Genomic DNA, 18285 nt, shown 5'->3' on the forward strand with positions numbered 1-18285 from the left:
ATAGTACTTAATCCCAATGTTGAAAAACCTGTCATGACCACTGAGGTACAGAGTGTTGAAGCAGAAATTGAAACACAGTGAGGAACTGATGAAGAGATATCCTGAAGTGTTTAGGGAAAAGCTAGGTAAACTGAAAGGTTTCTCTCAGAGAAGAGTATTGAAGAAAAATGCAACTCCTATTGTGCAAGGAATGAGGATTGTTCCACGCTTGATGAGAAAACCCTTACAGAAAGAGCTGAAAAAGTTGCTGGGGCAATAAATAACAGAGCCTAACAAACCTTTGGAGTGATTGGCGCCAATAGTGGTGACACCAAAGGAGCTAGGAAAGATCTGGCTACACATTGACTTGAGGGATCTGAATAAAAACATATTGGTGGACAGGCAACCAAAATATTTCCGAGATGTTGACAGCGATGAGATGTATAGTAGTTTTTAGTGTAATTGACATGTCCTCCATATTTCATCCGATTGATCTGCACGAGGATTCTAAACACCTGATATCCTTTGTTACACAGCTAGGGGTGCACCGCTACTCCAGGATGCCTTTTGGTCTTGCTTCGGCATCAGCGTTGTTCCACAGGATGATGCACCAAAAATTGATTGCCTGGAAAATGTCCTATGCTTCCAGGATGATATCTTAATTGTGGAAAGAGTGAAAGTGAACACGGCTAATTGATGTCCAATATTCTGAGATGATTGAAGAAATATGGGTTGACAATAAAAAAGTAGAAATGCCAATTGAAAAAGACACAGGTTGCATACCTAGGGCACAAGGTTTTCAAGGATGTTAACAGACCAAAAAAATGCACATTAAAAGCTGTGAAGGATGAGCCAAAGCCAGTGAGCAAACATCAACTGAATTCCTTTCTAGGACAGGCAGAATATTGCTCCAAGTTTGCAGCAAATTTCACTGACCTTAGTGAACTTTTAAGACTGCTAATTAAGAAGAAGACCAGTTTTAAATAGGATGGAGGGTGTGGCACAGTTTTCAATAAGGTAAAAGAAGGAACATTGCAAACCCCAACATTGGGGCATTTTGACGTCATGCCAAACCCTGCATAACAAATTATGGGGCATATTTATACTCTGTTTGCGCCGAATGTGCGTCAAAAGTTTTGACGCACATTCTGCGCAAACCATGCACCATATTTAAACTTTGACACCTGAGCCCGTGAATGCCAAAATTCCACCGTGTGTGTCATTTTCTGGATGCGGGAAACCGCCTTGCATTAATGACATGCAAGGTAGGCATTCCCGTACAAAAAAATGACTTAAACACCTGTGAGCCTTATTTATCCAATCACGCAAAAATCCCGCACGGCTGGGAGGCGGAGGCGGAAAATGACGCACAGCCCGATTTGCATTAAAAAATAACGCCTGGGTCAGGGCAGGCGTTAAAATGGGGCAAACACACCAGTACTTATGAAAACACACAGAAGCAACAGCAGAGCTCCAAAAGTAAGACATGGAAGTGCTATTCATCCAGCATGCATGCAGACGCAGAGCACAGGACCCACAACAGCAGCTTCCACCACACCAGCAGGGACCCCAAAGGCAACGCCGAAGGCAGGAGAGGATATTCCGCACCAGGAGAACCCTTCTGGGACTCCGCCAACAAGACATCATCCAGAATTACAGACTCAACTGGCAAGCCATTCAGCAGCTGCTGTGCAACATTGAGCCACAGTTGGCACCCAGCTTGCAAACACCCCACACCATTCCACCAGAAACCAAGCTGCTAGCTGTACTCCACATGTTGGCAAGTGGCTCCTTTCAAATCACTGGTGCCCTGGTTGCCGGGATATCACAGCCCTCATTCTTGGCCTTCCTACCCAAGGTATTGGATGCCATCATCTCCCTCACACCCCGTCACATCAGCTTCCCCAACACACAGCAGAAGCAGCAGGAGACAAAACAGGGCTTCTACCAAATCAACGGCTTCCCACATGTCCTTGGTGCCATTGACTGCACACATGTACGCATTGTGCCACCTGCTGCAATCGAACATCTATACTGCAACAGGAAGCACACACACTCCATCAATGTGCAGGCATTGTCGATCACTGGGGTTTGATCACCAACATCATGGCAAAGTATCCTGGGAGTGTACATGATTCATTCATCTTCCGCCACTGCACCATCAATCAACAGTTCTACGATGGACGATATGGAAATGGCCTACTTGTTGGAAAGTACAGAAACCTACTTCTATGCACACAGCACAGCAACCCTCTAAGACACACAACACATACACCACGACATCGACACGTGGCCAGGAAGAGAATGAGGTTGTGACACTGCTAGGCATGTGTGATATCCTGACCCATTTGGATATACACCTATGGACAAATGACAGAACCAAATAACAACATATGCCACTCCACAGACACATAATTTAAAACAACACAATGACAATGACATAGCCTCAACTGGCAGTACAACTTGGAAGATCAATCTTTCAATATCACATCAATAACACTCAATCAAACAGCCTTCCAACCAATACGTACTGTGTAAGAGGTGTGTAATGTGTTATGCTGCAGGTCAAACACCATGACAAACATAGCATGATGATGACCACAATGAAGGTGACATGGAAGCATTGAGGCTGTACCAATATCTCACATCACTCCTGCTCTCACATTGCCCACTACCAATAAGCAAGTGGAATGTGCGAAGAACACATATTGATGTAACAATATTGAAAGTGCACATTCCTACACATACGGATTGAGACGATTTCCCCCACACACAACAGATGTACAGGCATACGGACCTTCTGACACTCAAAATGACAACCTCACAACCAAGTTAGCCAGCTGAACTAGAACATGTTCAGTAGTATAGGTACACATTACAACCTAAGTCGACTTGGCAAGGGCAGAGAAATAGGTATGCAGAGATTTTGTCACACACGTGAAATTTGTGCCTAGTCAAATGTCAACACGTCAGTGCTGACAACGTATGGAGATGTGTTGTACATTTTCACTGTGCCAAATCTAAGGGTCTCACTGATGTTTAAATAATTCTATTGCATATGTGAAATTGGATGAGATGTTCAGGGTATATAGATGCAACTGTGTTATCACCACTGTGGAATTGATTCTGTGTATGAAAGTATCATATCACCCCCAGTTAAGACACATGGACACCTCTTTCACATGACATAATGCAAGGAAGTAAACAATGTACTGCAACTCTACAAAAAAACTGCTGACATCCGGTCAATCAGCCAAACACCCATTCAGATAAGGAAACAACCCAATGCTGATGGTACAACCTAGAAGCCTAGGATTCCACACAATAACACACACACAGATGAGTCACAGACAACACAAGAGAACAACTGCCATGCTAAGTGATAATCATGGTGCAAGCTACATCAACATTTTCTCACTCATTTTCTCTTTCAGCTGATCAGGGGGATGGGATCCAGCCATGGATCATGGCCCCATTGCAAACCCAAGCACTGCAGCAGAGCGTGCCTATAATGAGGCACATCAGAGGACACGCACCATAGTCAAGAGGACCTTTGGCATCCTGAAGTCAAGATTCAGGTGCCTCAACATCACCGGAGGCAGCCTCCTGTACTCACCTGAAATGGTGTGCAAAATAATTTTGACCTGTGCCATCCTGCACAACATATGTGTAAGAAGGAACATTCCCCTATATGAACCCGACCCACAAATGCCTGAAGAGGAGGAAGAGTAGGAAGCTGTCCATCAACATGAGGGTGACCATCCAAACACAGCTGCAGGATTGCGTCGGAGACAACATATTGTCCAAAATTTCTTTTAACTCTACTCATCCATCACCACTGTCTTACTATATGTCACCAAACACCTATTCTAATCACTATATCATGGTCTGGATAATAATTTTTGCATAACATTATCCCTAACTATCAGAATCAGAGTGTAGCCTCATGGAGCATTGCAGAAATACAGATTAGGATACAGAAAAATCCACATCAAATTTGATGCCTATGAATTTACAGCCAAATTCACACACAATGTAAATATCCTGTACATTTCACATTTGAATGGCAATAGCAGAGGAGCAAAGTTATTTCACACATACATGTTGGCAACATGGTTCATCGCAGCATATGGCACACAACTAGGACACCATCAGTCAATAAGGGAAAAAAATGTCTCATACATGAGGCAGAGGATGTGCTATTGCATTGGTGTCAAGAAATTATGACCAGACCCTTGACATCAGTAAGTGTTACATCAGCTATCTTTGCAAGGACTATGTGTGACAAGAATTCCATATAAGCAGCAAATGGATGGCACAAGTGCCCCAGGTATGACTAGCATTGCTCACAAGACATCCCCTGCACATGCCAGCCCAGGTCTTAAGTCCTGCCACACCCATGTTCCCTATCTCACCCCACCCTTCTTCAGAGGTCCCTGGAAAGGGAATATGTGTACCCAGATAATCCCTCTTCTACACACACCCAGACTCACATTGTGAATCCAGTGTGCTTCCCTCTTTAGTATGGTATGCCATAGTCATTGAACTTCTGTCTGGTTAAATAATGCACTGCCTTGTAGTCTGTAGGACCTGTAATCACCTCTACATTGCTTCCCATGTGAAAGGTACTGGTGGCCCTTTGAACTTGATTTTCACCTACAGGACTTGTGGAAGACTGAAGCCGCACACACCTGTGAGCACCTCCATGCAGACCAGCCATTTGAACATGCACTGCCCTTGCAGCTGCCTGAAACAGCATAGAAGCTGCCATTTTATGTATAACACTGTTATGCATTGCCGTACAAATCACTTGTGTAACACAGCCCTTGGGTTATTGTGTTACGTTCCAACACACAGGACAAACACAGTTTTCATTTTCCACAGTGTTGTTCCACCTTTGACCAGTCTCAGTCTGCTCACTGTGTATTTGCCTTGTTAATTTGTTTTATCCTCATTGACCCTGCATGCTGTTAGCCTGACTGGCTCCTGTCTTTGCGTTACCATAAAGGTTCTCTGTGGCTACATTTGTATCATAGTTGCTTTCCCAGCCCTCACTGGGGTATTGTGTCAGGTGGGTCTACAATGAATACTCAAATACATTGTACAGCATAATCAGTTTACTTATCTACCATGGGGTGGAACTTGTCTCCAAATAGCCTAATCATGGCCCATCCCTTGTCTGGGTTTCATGTATGCATGAGTGACAAATAGTGACAGTGTACCATGGCTGTATGCATGGATTGGGTATGGTGCCTCCAGCACAACAAACAACGTCAGATAATGTGCATGAAATAGCAACACATGTTAGGACCCTGACAGTCTACACGCTGATTCACATTGCCCCCAACATATTGATGGGGCTTGCGTGGTGAATAGCTGTGAGATTAATCAGCACAGATGTCAATGATCGGATATGTTCCTTGAGTAGAGTATCATTTTGTTTCCATCTTTGAGTTGGCCAATCATTAGCGTATTTTCATAATTTGGGATTGTAGGCCAGTCCTGTAGGCAAGGCCATGTGAATAGGGATGAGTTTTGTGGATAAAACTTAAATTCAGAAAATGTAGCAGAGGACCATATTTGTGATTTAGTCAGCAAGACAGACCCTGATTCTCACAGAATAGGGATGCCAAAGAAGTCTTACCCACAGACTTCAGCTTCCCTATTCACTAATGAACATGTTTGACTGTATATTTGACTTCCTAGCAGCATGTAGCTCCACATGTTGTGCTACGAGGCACTTGAGTACAGGTGTGCATGGGCCTAGGTGTGCATGCAGCTCATGTCCAGATGTGTGCTTGCATCTATCTGCTTGTTGTAAGTCATGTGTTACTGGTAGGAAATGATGTTGACAATTGTCTGCATTTCCAAACTTAAGTGTGGATGGCATTGTCCAAGGTTTGGCTGTATCCTAGTTGGACTTCTTCCTTACCTGTGGTGGGGTGCCCAAACCCATGTACAGCTGTCCAAAGCTTCCTGGGTGTCCTTGTTGTTTGAAAGTATTTGTTGTCTGCCGCCTCCCCCCCACCTCAGGCACAGGCGTAGGGTTGTGAAAAGTGTACCTAGGACTGATGATCCAGGTTTAGTACACAGACATGTAAATCTGTAAGTGACTTGTCCAAACCTAGGATACCCACTCATGATTAGCAACTGCATTCTATCCAGGCAATTCCATTGTTTTACCTGAAAATGGCTGAACAATGATGCATAATTCATTCAAGTTGTTACCCATCTTTCAGTGTATTGCTGTTCTGTTTGATAGGACATGTGTAGGCTGCATTGGCATGTACTTCCTCAGGGACAATCAGTGATCTGTATGATGATATGGCCTGTTTCTGGTACATTAGATGTATTGCCCGATTTACTTCTGCATCAATATCACACAATGAAGTACCTAATGTTTGGTTTTCTATTTGTTTTAACAGCTGCCAATAGGAATCCCATCCAGATTCATGAGTTTCAGCGCAGGGCGATGTGTTACCGCCACATTCTGGATGTGGAGTCGGGGTTCCGCAACATGGCAAGGCGTTATCGCCATGAAAGAGCCTCCGGAGTGTTGAGGGCATTTTCCCAAGGGGGCCCTTCCGTGTCCACCACAGCCACCACCACCAGCACCACCACTACCACCCAGGTGGCACCAATCTTAGCAGGCACCTTTGCTGGACCGTCAACCTCCACTGCTCCAGGACCTGTCACAGCACCACCTGCACCTCCTCCTACAGGCATGGCACCGACAAGGGCACATACTTCCTCAACTGGCACCCAGACCACCCCTTCTGCAGTCATAGACCCAGCACCTTTTCAACAGATGCAACGGAACTTGGACCATATGTTGCGTAAAATGACCAGGCTGCAGCAGGAGGTGGTACAAGTAAATCGGAGGGTGCGTGCCATTAAGAAGACCGTGCGGAGGGCAAACTTGTAGACAATATACCCTCAGCAATGATTCCCTCCCCTTCCTCCTCTTTCCTGGTTCTTTTAATTAGTGGGTTTAGGTGGCTTAGTGTTAGGTTAGTATAGGCTGTTAGTTTAGTTAGTAATAGTGGGTGGGGGGTTGGGGTATGATACTTTTAATATCTGTTTTTATTATGTGTGTGGGTGGGTGGCGGATGATGTTGGGGTTTTGGGGTTTAAAAAAATATATCTATAAATTATATATTTGTTTAGTGTAAGATAGAATGTGTTTAGGTTAGTATATGTTGTCCTCCATGTTTCCTGCCTTATAAGGGGGGGTGGAGGGTTAATGTTTACATCGTTTCGGAAAATGTGATAAGTAAGTTTAGCTTAGGTTAGTTAGGGCCAGTTGTGGGTAGTGTGTAGTTAGGATAGGTTAGGTTAGGTGTTTCCTCTGCTTTTAGCTTCTGTTTTTACTGTTTAATAAATATTTAGATAACCCTTTGCAGTATGTGTCACATGCTTGGAGATCAGGGCCTTGGCATGAGTGAACAGTGTCTCTTTTGTATTAGCTTTTGTGTCCCATGCTGCAACCAAATCCCAAATGCGCTGTTACATTGGCATCTACACCAAAGCTACTTTGCTAAGATTCTACCATCCATTGCACCCACCACTCACGGTTACTATGGATCCCAAAGTGTGGTTAATTTTTTATGTATGTTTTCAATGTCACATACTTTGCTAACAGATTTGGGGGGTCATTCCGACCCCGGCGGGCGGCGGGCACCGCCCGCCGGGCGGAAACCGCCCAAACACTGCACCGCGGTCAAATGACCGCCACGATGATTCTAACTTTCCCGCTGGGCCGGCGGGCGATCTCAAGAAGATCGCCCGCCGGCCCAGCGGGAAAGCCCCTGAAAAGAGGAAGCCGGCTCCGAATGGGGCCGGCGGATTTGCAGGGGTGCGACGGGTGCAGTTGCACCCGTCGCGATTTTCAGTGTTTGCAAAGCAGACACTGAAAATCATTATGGGGCCCTGGTAGGGGGCCCCTGCACTGCCCATGCCAGTGGCATGGGCAGTGCAGGGGCCCCCAGGGGCCCCATGACACCCGTTCCCGCCAGCCTCTTCCTGGCGGTGTAAACCGCCAGGAACAGGCTGGCGGGAAGGGGGTCGGAATCCCCATGGCGGCACATGGAGGATTCCCTGGGCCAGGGGTAAACCGGCAGGAAACCGCAGGTTGCCCTTTTCTGACCGCGGCTTTACCGCCGCGGTCAGAATTGCCCATGAAGCACCGCCAGCCTGTTGGCGGTGCTTCCGCGGCCCTCTGCCCTGGCGGTTTCAAACCGCCAGGGTCAGAATGAGGGCCTTGGTATTGAGGACACTGTGTTAAGTCTGCCTGCAGCCTGATGTCCAAGCGAATCCTTATAAGGTGAGTGGTAGTATGCTCTAATGTAGTATGGTATACATAACTCACACATATCATTTGTTATAATTTTCAGCCCGGTGACATATTTGCATGTAAACTCATACACATCCATTCATACAGTATGGTGTGTGTTAGATAAACTTTGGGTCAAATGTCACATACATATGTTTTGGCTTGAATAAAACTTTGAAGGCAATACTTTTTGGCTTAGACATCCCTTGAGGAAGCGTTATTCTGTCCGACACAGCATTATGGTGTGTAGTTTCTATTTTCCTCAGAAATAACCCTCAGGAAGGGCAGATGATGGTACAATCCAGACCACTGTGCATAGTTATCAGCCAACATTCTTTCAGGTCAGGTGTATTGACAATCTATAATCATTGACCTGAGGTAAACATCACTGATCTACCTCATGGTTGATGTGTCACATTACACAGAGACAAAGTTGTTGTGTAAATGCTATTTATTTTAAAGTGCTGTAGTGCTATATGTACATTCTCCATGATTGAGAGTCCATTAGTGTGACACCTTCCGTTGTGATCCTACACAAGTGCAAAAGGACATGTCATTGGACATGCTGGGGTGAAGTGTCAGACAGTGCAAAGGGACAGGATTTGACAATGAGTTAGTGAGAGACAATCACAGGGCAGGGTGACAAGATAAACAGTGGGCCGAAGAACAGTGCTTGAGTACAGTTGTTGCAAGACAGGCATGTTAGAAATCACAAGACCTTGGCAATAGGTGGCCATGTGGCAGGGACTAGTGTTCCCAGGTACTCTTACTGGTGAAGGTGATCTGTTCCACTTCTTCATGTTCTGATGTGTGTTGTCTCCTCTGCCCTTGGTGGTGGTGGTTGTGAAGGGGCAACACACACCTCAGTGTTTGAAGATGTGGAGTCAGACCTCCCGGTAGCGGCCAACTGTGGGGCTATTAAAGGCAGTACTGAAGCAAGGAGGAGCTGCTGGTTCTTAAGAATAGCAGCCACATCACTGTGGTAGGCAGCCAGGTCGTCCCTGAGGGGTTCAATATTGCCTTCGTGCACACGTTGACAGGATTGTTGTTGTAGGTGTTGGGTCAACTCTCTTACAGCTGTACTGATTTCCTTCAACTTTTTTTCAAGTTCCTGCAAGATTGTTGTTCACCCTTGCATGGCTGCTGCCTGTTCTGCAGTTGACATCATGCACATACACACACCCTCTAGGCTGGCTGCCATATTTTCCATCCCCACCCGCACCTCCTTGGCCAGCTCCTGCTGTACTCCAACTACAGTTCTCTCGAAGCTGGTGCCAGTGTCGTCAGAGTCCTCAGCTGGGTTGGAGCTGGCAGGTTGTACAAATGGGGTGGTGGGTGGCTCCTCTGTGATGGCTGCTAGTTCCGTGCTCCTCCTTGTCACTGAAGGTGGCATCTGGAGGGTTCCAAGGACATCTTGGAGGGTCTGCTGGCTGATGTTTGTCAGCTCGTCATCCATGTCATCAGGGTAGTCCTGGACAGGCATATCCGCAGGAGAGCCATTGTCCTCTGCAATGAGATATGGTACAATTAGTTTGTCTGTGTTGTGAGATTTGTAATGTGACGTGCCTGCCTTCCTATTATTTTCACATTGTGATCTTGGTTCCTGTTCATTGTTCCAGTCTTTCATATTAGCATTCTCCCAGGCCTATGCCCCACCTGCGTGTCACTTGTATTGTGGTCAGTTTGTGGACTTGTCAGCATCACATCCTCTAGGTGTTGGTTCTAGGCAAAATTGTGAATTGCCACCTTCTTGTCCTACTCAACCCTCCGTCTACTTCCATTCTCATGGTTAGGCCTTTCACTGGCTGTGGGTGTTCTGATGGCACTAGCACCACACGTACATTCTGGAACTGCCCCAATCCCTGTTATTTCACATCCACCTATATGTTGCTGAGATCTAGCATATACTATGTATTGCATTGGTACAGCACGATACAGGTGTCAGCACTGGTAGTGTGTACTGCTGATGTTGGGAAATGTGTGCTACATTTGATTGCACTGATGGTCCTAGCAGTGTTCCATTTCCTCCTCTGACTGTGCGGGTGTATTTCTGTAACCAGTTACATTTGTCCTCCCCCTCAATGCTGTTGTCCGGGCAGAATGACATTTGGGATGTTGCATTGTGACCCAGGCACAGGGTGGACCCTGACATATGCAGCATGGGTATGACATTAGTGCTGAGTAACTCATAATGTTTATGACAATAGCTGATGTTTGTAGCAACTATGGACAATCACATTTGACAGGATTGGAACATTTGTATTGATTTCAGGGGATTGATAATGTTGTCATCCCAAACCCTCTAATTTGGGTGTGTTTGATCCATGGGGACATTACTGCCATTAGCTACTTGACCTGCACACACAGCAGAGGTGGTAATGGCAACTGTTGTCAATGTTAAATTCCACTTGCAGATATGGCCAGAGGTTTTTAATTGGGCCCTAGTTCATGTAGGTAGAATACTGGCTGACGTGTGACAGCATCCCAGTTTTACGTTGTACCCTACCCTCCTGGCCTGGCTTTACCTTTCCAACATCCTTGGCATGTCAGCATACCCCCATGCAAAGGTTGTTGGTGTAGGGTAGTACTGTGCCCCCGGTTTCCTCTGAACGGGCCATGCCCCTGAACCGTGCTCCTTCACCCATGCAACTCCCTGAATATCATGACTTCCATGCATTGTGTAGTGGGTATGTCCCCCCCCCCCGGTTGCAGTTAACAATTAGGCATTTTAGTTCCCCATGTGACTTACCCTGCATCTGTGTTGTCTCCTGGTAGTCTGGCTGTCCTGTCTTTGAATCCCTGTGACGATCTCCTCAGGGATGACGGCTGCCACCATCTCCTCCATGTGGTCCCGGTTCTCCTGCGGTGCTGGACTCCCATCTTCAGTCTGCAGTGCTGCCTTCCTGTTCCTGGCCATCTTTTCCTTGGTCCTCCGCTTGCAGTCATGCCAGCGTTTCTTGCACTCAATGACTGTTCTCCGTACTTCTGCCACACTGTTTATCTTGTCAACAATTTGTTGCCATATTGCCTCTCTCCTACTGATTGGCAACTTTGAGGTGACAAACAGTTGGTGCTGGTGTTCCATCACCTCTTTCACCAGAATTTGCTGCTCCTCTGCACTTTCTTTTCTTCTTCTCCCTGTCCTGGGTCTTGTGTGGGTCCTTCTGGCTGGTTCCTGGTCTGTTGTCATCTTCCTGGGGACTGTGCAAGCATCTGGGATCCATTTTGGATCTCCTTAGCACATTTTGCTGTGTTTGTGCCCCTTTTTGATGCTATTGCGTCAAAAAACAGCACGTTTCTGGTTTGCGATGTCGTAAACCAAATCACAGTCATTTTCGACGCGTCAACATCATTTTTCTTTATGAAGTGACGCATTGGTTTGAGTGAAAAAAAAATGACTCACACCTGTGGTTTGCGCCGCCGTGCGTCAAAGTATAAATTTGACACCCGCACGGCGCAAAGAAATGGCGTTAGCCGGCAGTAAATATTTTGACGAAAAACTGCATAGGCACAGTTTTACGTCAAAAAGTATAAATATGGCCCCCATGTGAGTAAGGTGGGAATTGGAGCTATAGTAGCGCAAGTGAATGATGGCCAGGACAAGAGCGTTGGGCTCGCATTTAGGGGTCTTCCGAAAGTGGAGACCTACTCTGGAATTGAAAGGGAAGCCTTGATGAGCTGCTCTAGCATCAAATACGTTAAGTACTTTGTGTGGGGGCTACCCTTTAAAGTTAAAATGGATACCAAACCCTTAATACATTTGTTTAAAGAGTGAAAGGGGCTGGAAGGAATTAAAACCCCTTGAATATGAATACAATTTTGAAGTGGAACATGTGGAAAACTTAAAAATGTAGTGGCAGATTGTCCGTCTAGATGCTCTGGAGGAATCAGACCTGGATGTAGAGGCAGGCATATAGGTTGTGACAGAGGGGAGGGAAGAAATGGCTTTGAGGAATGGAAGATCACAATGAAAGAGGACGTATTACTTTGAGAATTGGAGAAATGTGTGAAGAGGGGAGTGATATAGATTGCAGTAAGGAATTGTGTGCTTTCCACAAAGTGAAAGATGAATTAAGTGTGCATGAAGAAAAAAGAATGCAGAGAACTCCAATCCTACTGAGAAAAATAATTCAGATTGCGCATGAGGGACATCCAGGGCACAAGATGACAAAGAGGTATGTGCGTCAATCTTTCTGGTGGCCCATCATGACTGAGGCCATTAAAAGTATGGTCAAGGAATGCTATGCATGTGCCTATAGTGATAAGGCCAAGATTATAAGGAAGCCTCCCTTTGGTTGTGTGGAGTTCCCGAACAAGCCTTGGGAGAGGGTAGCCATTGATTTTTAGATCCAATTGCCGGACTGGTTACCAGGGACAAATACATGATTGTCTTAATTGATTATCACACCAAATGGTTTGTGACAAAGACTATTCATCAGATTGATACAAAAAATGTGATCAAGCTTTTGGAGATGTAATTTATGGATGAGGGTTATTCCTAAGACTCTAAGGCCTATTTTTATACTTTTTAGTGCTGCATTTGCATCATTTTCTGAAGTAAAAGCGGCACAAGCTGTCAAAATATAATTGTATTTTGCAAGTTCGCGCTGCTTTTGCATCATAAAATGATGCAAATGTGGCACTAAAAAAAGTATAAATATGGGCTTCAGTCTCTGTAAATGGGGTGTTTTAGAAATGGGGTCTTTGGTTGGCAGTCAGGTTACCCCAGGCAAGCTCAGTTCAAGCCCTTGGAGATTCTTCTCAAGCAGGAATGCACAACAAAGTCCAGTCTTTGTCCCCTTTCACAGGCAAAAGCAGCAACTGCAGGATACCTCAACAAAGCACAGTCACAGGCAGGGGCAGCACTTCTCATCAGCTCTTCAGCTCTTTTCCTTGGCAGAGATTCCTCTTGATTCCAGAAGTGATCTAATTTTCAGGGGGTTTGGGGGCTCTTCTCATACCGCTTTCTGCCTTTCCAATAGGCTTACTTCAAAGAGAAGTCTCTGTTGTTTTCAAGATCACGCCTTGCCTAGGCCAGGCCCCAGGCACACACCAGGGGGTTGGAGACTGCATTGTGTGAGAGCAGGCACAGCCCTTTCAGGTGTGAGTGACCACTCCTCCCCTCCCTCCGGGCACAGATGGCTCATCAGGATATGCATGCTACACCACATCTCCCTTTGTGTCACTATCTAGAGAGAGGTGCAAACAGCCCAACTTTCAAACTGACCCAGACAAGGAATGCACAAACAAGCAGCCATAGATGGTTTAAGCAAGAAAATTCCTACTTTCTAAAAGTGGCATTTTCAAACACACAATCTAAAAACCAACTTCACTAAAATATGTATTTTTAAATTGTGAGTTCAGAGACCCCAAACTCCACATTTCTATCTGCTCCCAACGGGAATCTGCACTTTATTAATATTTAAAGGCATGCCCCATGTAACCTGTAAGAAAGATAGGCCTTGCAACAGTGAAAAACAAATTTGGCAGAATTTTACTGTTAGGACATTGTAAACCACATAAGTACATGTCCCACCTTTTACATGCACTGCACCCTGCCCATGGGGCTACCTAGGGCCTAACTTAGGGGTGACTTACATGTGTAAAAAGGGAAGGTTTAGGCATGGCAAGTGGGTACACTTGCCTAGTCGAATTGGTAGTTTAAAACTGCACACAGAGACACTGCAGTGGCAGGTCTGAGCCATGTTTACAGGGATACTTATGTGGGTGACCCAACCAGTGCTGCAGACCCACTAGTAGCATTTGATTTACATGCCTTGGGCACCTCTAGTGCACTGTACTAGGGACCTACTAGTAAATCAAATATGCCAATCATGGAATGTCAATTACGCATACATTTTACTTAAGAACACTTGCACTTTAGCACTGGGTATCAGTGGTAAAGTGCCCAGAGTAACAAAAACAGCAAAAACAGAGCCCAACACACATCAACAACCTGGGAAACAGATGCAAAAGGTTAGGGGAGACCATGCCAAGGATGCAGAGTCTAAAAGGGTGCACTTTATTTATAGGAGTATGAGTGAATTTCTAACACAAATGGGAGTCACGCATAAGAGTGTAGCCTTATTTAAACCCCAAGCTAATGGACTAGTTGAAAGGGTCAACCACCTAATCATGGAGAACATTCAACTGTCCTTGTATAATGGACTGCCATGGAAGGATGAGTTGAGAAAAATGACCTGGGCATACAGAATACTGCCACACACCCAGTAACAAGGGTATCACCTTCCATTTACCTTAAGGGAAGACAACCAGGAAGGAAGGAAATTCCAGTGTGGTTGAAGAGTAAGGAATATGTGTGGGTGGATCATGATTTTGTAAAAATCTGTGTTGCAGATAAACAACGGAAAACTAAGGACTTCTTTAATGTCAGGAAAGGTGTTAAGAGAGTAGACAAAGGTGGAATAGTCAGGAAAGGAAAAAGTACATTTTCCCAACCAATCAAAGCAAAAGAGGTAAAACAGAGTGTAAGGAATCTGGAGGATGCGACTTTATGGAGTTTGGAAATGTGACAGTGGGTAACTCATAAAGTAAGAAATGTTTATCTGATATTCCTAGCAAGATGCTTAATGGATGTAAAATATAGAAATGTGCTTTATTCTGATTCATATTGTAGTTGTGCTGTATATGCACATATAGGCCCTCATTAGGACCCTGGCGGCCCACTATATTTTGGAGAAAACTACTACCAATAGGCTGACGGTACTCTTCCCCAAAATATTACATTGGCGGTTTGGCTCAAGCCAAACTGCCAATGTACCACTCCGACCGCCAGACTTCATTCTCCATCCAGACGGCCGTCACTGTCCCACCTTCAGGATTTTGACCCCACCTACCGCCATGGTTTTCGTGTCTTCCTTACCGTCACAAAAAAAACGCCCCCTTCCCAGAGTCCCCCCACCCTACGCCTCCCACTCCAGACCCACCCTACGACATACATGCACATTCACGCACCATCAAACACATGCATACACACACTCATACCCACATTCACCCACACATGCATACATCCATTCACACACACATCCACACACACTGACATACATACACACGCCCATGCATTCAGACAACACAACATACACACACACTCACAACCATGCATGCACACACACATTCCACACGCCACACACCCGCATACACGCACACACAAACATACACCCACACATACACACAACACCTCACCCCCTCCCCTGTCGGAGCACCCGACTTACCTGATTGCAGGGGGTCCTCCGGCAGGAGATGGGATGGGGCGCTGCTGCCAGCAGCAGCATCCACCAGCAGAACACCGCCAGGCTGTATCATGGCTCATGATACGGTCTGCTGTGGTCTACTGGCGTGGCGCTGCTGCTGGCAGCAGCACATTACCGCCGCCCGCACCATGGCCGCAGCCGGAATTCCACCATCCTTCTGGCGGAAATCCGGCTACGGTCATAAAATGGCGGATGGTAGGTAGCCACAGCGATGGTGTTTTGGCGGCCGTCACCGCGGCGGTAGGCGGTCAATACCGACAATGTTGTAAAGAAAGCCATAGTATAGTATTCCTAAGTAAGAGATTATGTTCAATGTGCACATATGGGGAAGATGTGTAGAGTTGATAGAAAGTTGTTGGGCGTACATGGCACACACACACACACACACAGAGGGAACAGCCCTATGCACTAGGCAATGCACTACCAGTCACAATGCTAGTCACCAGCCCATGGAAAGGAATACCTAACGCCAATAGCAGCATACCTGACACTCACAGACCCCTGCCCAGTAGTGGATGCCTACTAGCTTGGTAGGAAGTGGTGTTCGTCAGCCCCTGCCCAACATGGAGCCTACCCTGCAATGTCCTGCCTGGCCTAGGGGCACCCACAGGCCCACATCCCCCACCCTAAGACCGCCACACCACACCACGCGCAAGTAGTATATTGTGAAACTGTAATCACCCCCTTGTGGCTGCTGTGATGCCCTCAAACGCCAATCTAGCTCCGGATAGGCCACCGCAAGTATGCGGGCCATCAGGGGGTCAGGGTTCGATGGGCACCCCTTCCTCATTAGGAGGCCATCCCCAGATGGGCCTCCGCCATCTTCCTTGCCCAGCGTCTCAGGTCCTCCCACCATTTCCGACAGTGGGTGCTCCGTCTGCCGTAGACCCCCAGGGTCCACACGTCCTTGTCCATGGCACGCCATATACCTGTTTTCTGATGGGCGCTGACCTGCAGAAAAAGATACATAGAAAAAGGTATTAGTCATACCGTCCAGCCAGTTACACTTATGGCCCACCATAGTCCTCAAATCCCCTTACGCACAGACATTGGCCACCATACTTGCAGCACGCAGCCCAGAACCCTTCTACCAACCCCCCCCACACATGAGGCCCTCACACACAGCACTCCATGCATCCATGCCCCTTGCATCGTGCTCTCAAGGTGCTCACCTGTTGGTCTGGAGGCCCATACAGCATTCGGTACTGGGGTAGGACCCCATCCACAAGTTTCTCCATCTCCACAGCAGTGAAGGCAGGGGCCCTTTCCCCAGTGACACGAGCCATGATCGATTCCAGACACAGGTAACAGCAGCACTTGCAGTGTAGGTCCTCTCCTGTTGAAGGTCAGGTAGCAAGTGAGTTAACAGACAGAAAATGGTGGTCACCGCCGGCGTACATTACCATTGGCCACGGTAATCCATAGGGCCCAATGATAATCAATGAGGAGTCTCACGGCGGTACTCAACCGTCTCCGGCAATGGTGCACAACGTCAGCTGAATGACCTAATTTCCACGTGTCCGTCCAAACAGGACAGGCGGACGCCATTTCAGGGGGGGGCAGACCATGGCACTTAACTGCATCAAAGTACACATAGGCACCATTTGGGCCTAACCATCAACATACTGTTACTGTCATCCCCGTTTTGCCCCCTAGATTACAACCGCTGCGGATGAATAGGAGATGGAAACATCCCCCCATGTACAGACCGCTGGTGGACTTGGCAACACTGGAGGACAGGCACATTATCCTCACCTATAGACTTGACAGGGTCACAACCACAGAGTTGTGTGCCCAATTGGAGCCTGACCTGATATCTGATATCCTTCACCCCACCTCTATCCCCCCTCTTGTGCAAGTCCTATCTGTGCTCCATTTCTTGGCAACTGGCTCCTTCTAAGTGACAGTGGGCTTGGCAGCAGGAATGTCACAGCCAATGTTCCTCAATAGTGCTAAGCAGAGTGTTGTCTGCCCTGATTAAACACATGCGCAGCTACATCGTTTTCCCCCAGATGGAGGATTTGGCCACAGTGAAAGCTGACTTCTCTGCAATGGGAAATATCCCAAACATTATTGGGGCTATTGATGGTACAGATAATGCATTTGTCCCTCCCCCCCCCGGAGAAATGAACAGGTGTTCAGAAATCGAAAGAGCTTTCAATCGATGAATGTTCAGTTAGTGTGCCTGGCGGACCAGTACATCTCCCATGTCAATGCAAAGTATCCTGGCTCTGTGCATGATGCCTATGTCCTGAGGAATAGCAGCATCCCATATATGATGGCTCAACTCCAGAGGCACCGGGAGTGGCTAATAGGTGAGCCCTGGTTATCGCCCAGTGGATGTTGGTGTATGGTGTGGGCCCTAAGGGTTAGTGTGTGTCTAACAGGTGTCCCTCGATATTTTCAGGTGACTCTGGTTACCCCAGCCTCTCACGGCTACTGACCCCTGTGAGGAATCCCAGGACAAGGGCAGAGGAATGTTACAATGAGGCACATGGGTGAACAAGGAGAATAATAAAGAGGACATTTGGCCTTCTGAAAGCCAGGTTTTGGTGCCTGCATCTAACAGGTGGATATTTGTGCTACTCACCCAAGAACGGGTGCCAGATAATCGTCGCGTGCTGCATGTTGCATAACCTTGCCTTGAGACACCAGGTGCCTTTTCTGCAGGAGGATGAGACTGGAGATGGTTGTGTGGCAGTA

Source organism: Pleurodeles waltl, chromosome 5, assembly GCF_031143425.1.
Source record: "Pleurodeles waltl isolate 20211129_DDA chromosome 5, aPleWal1.hap1.20221129, whole genome shotgun sequence".
NCBI classification, from domain to species: Eukaryota; Metazoa; Chordata; class Amphibia; order Caudata; family Salamandridae; genus Pleurodeles; species Pleurodeles waltl.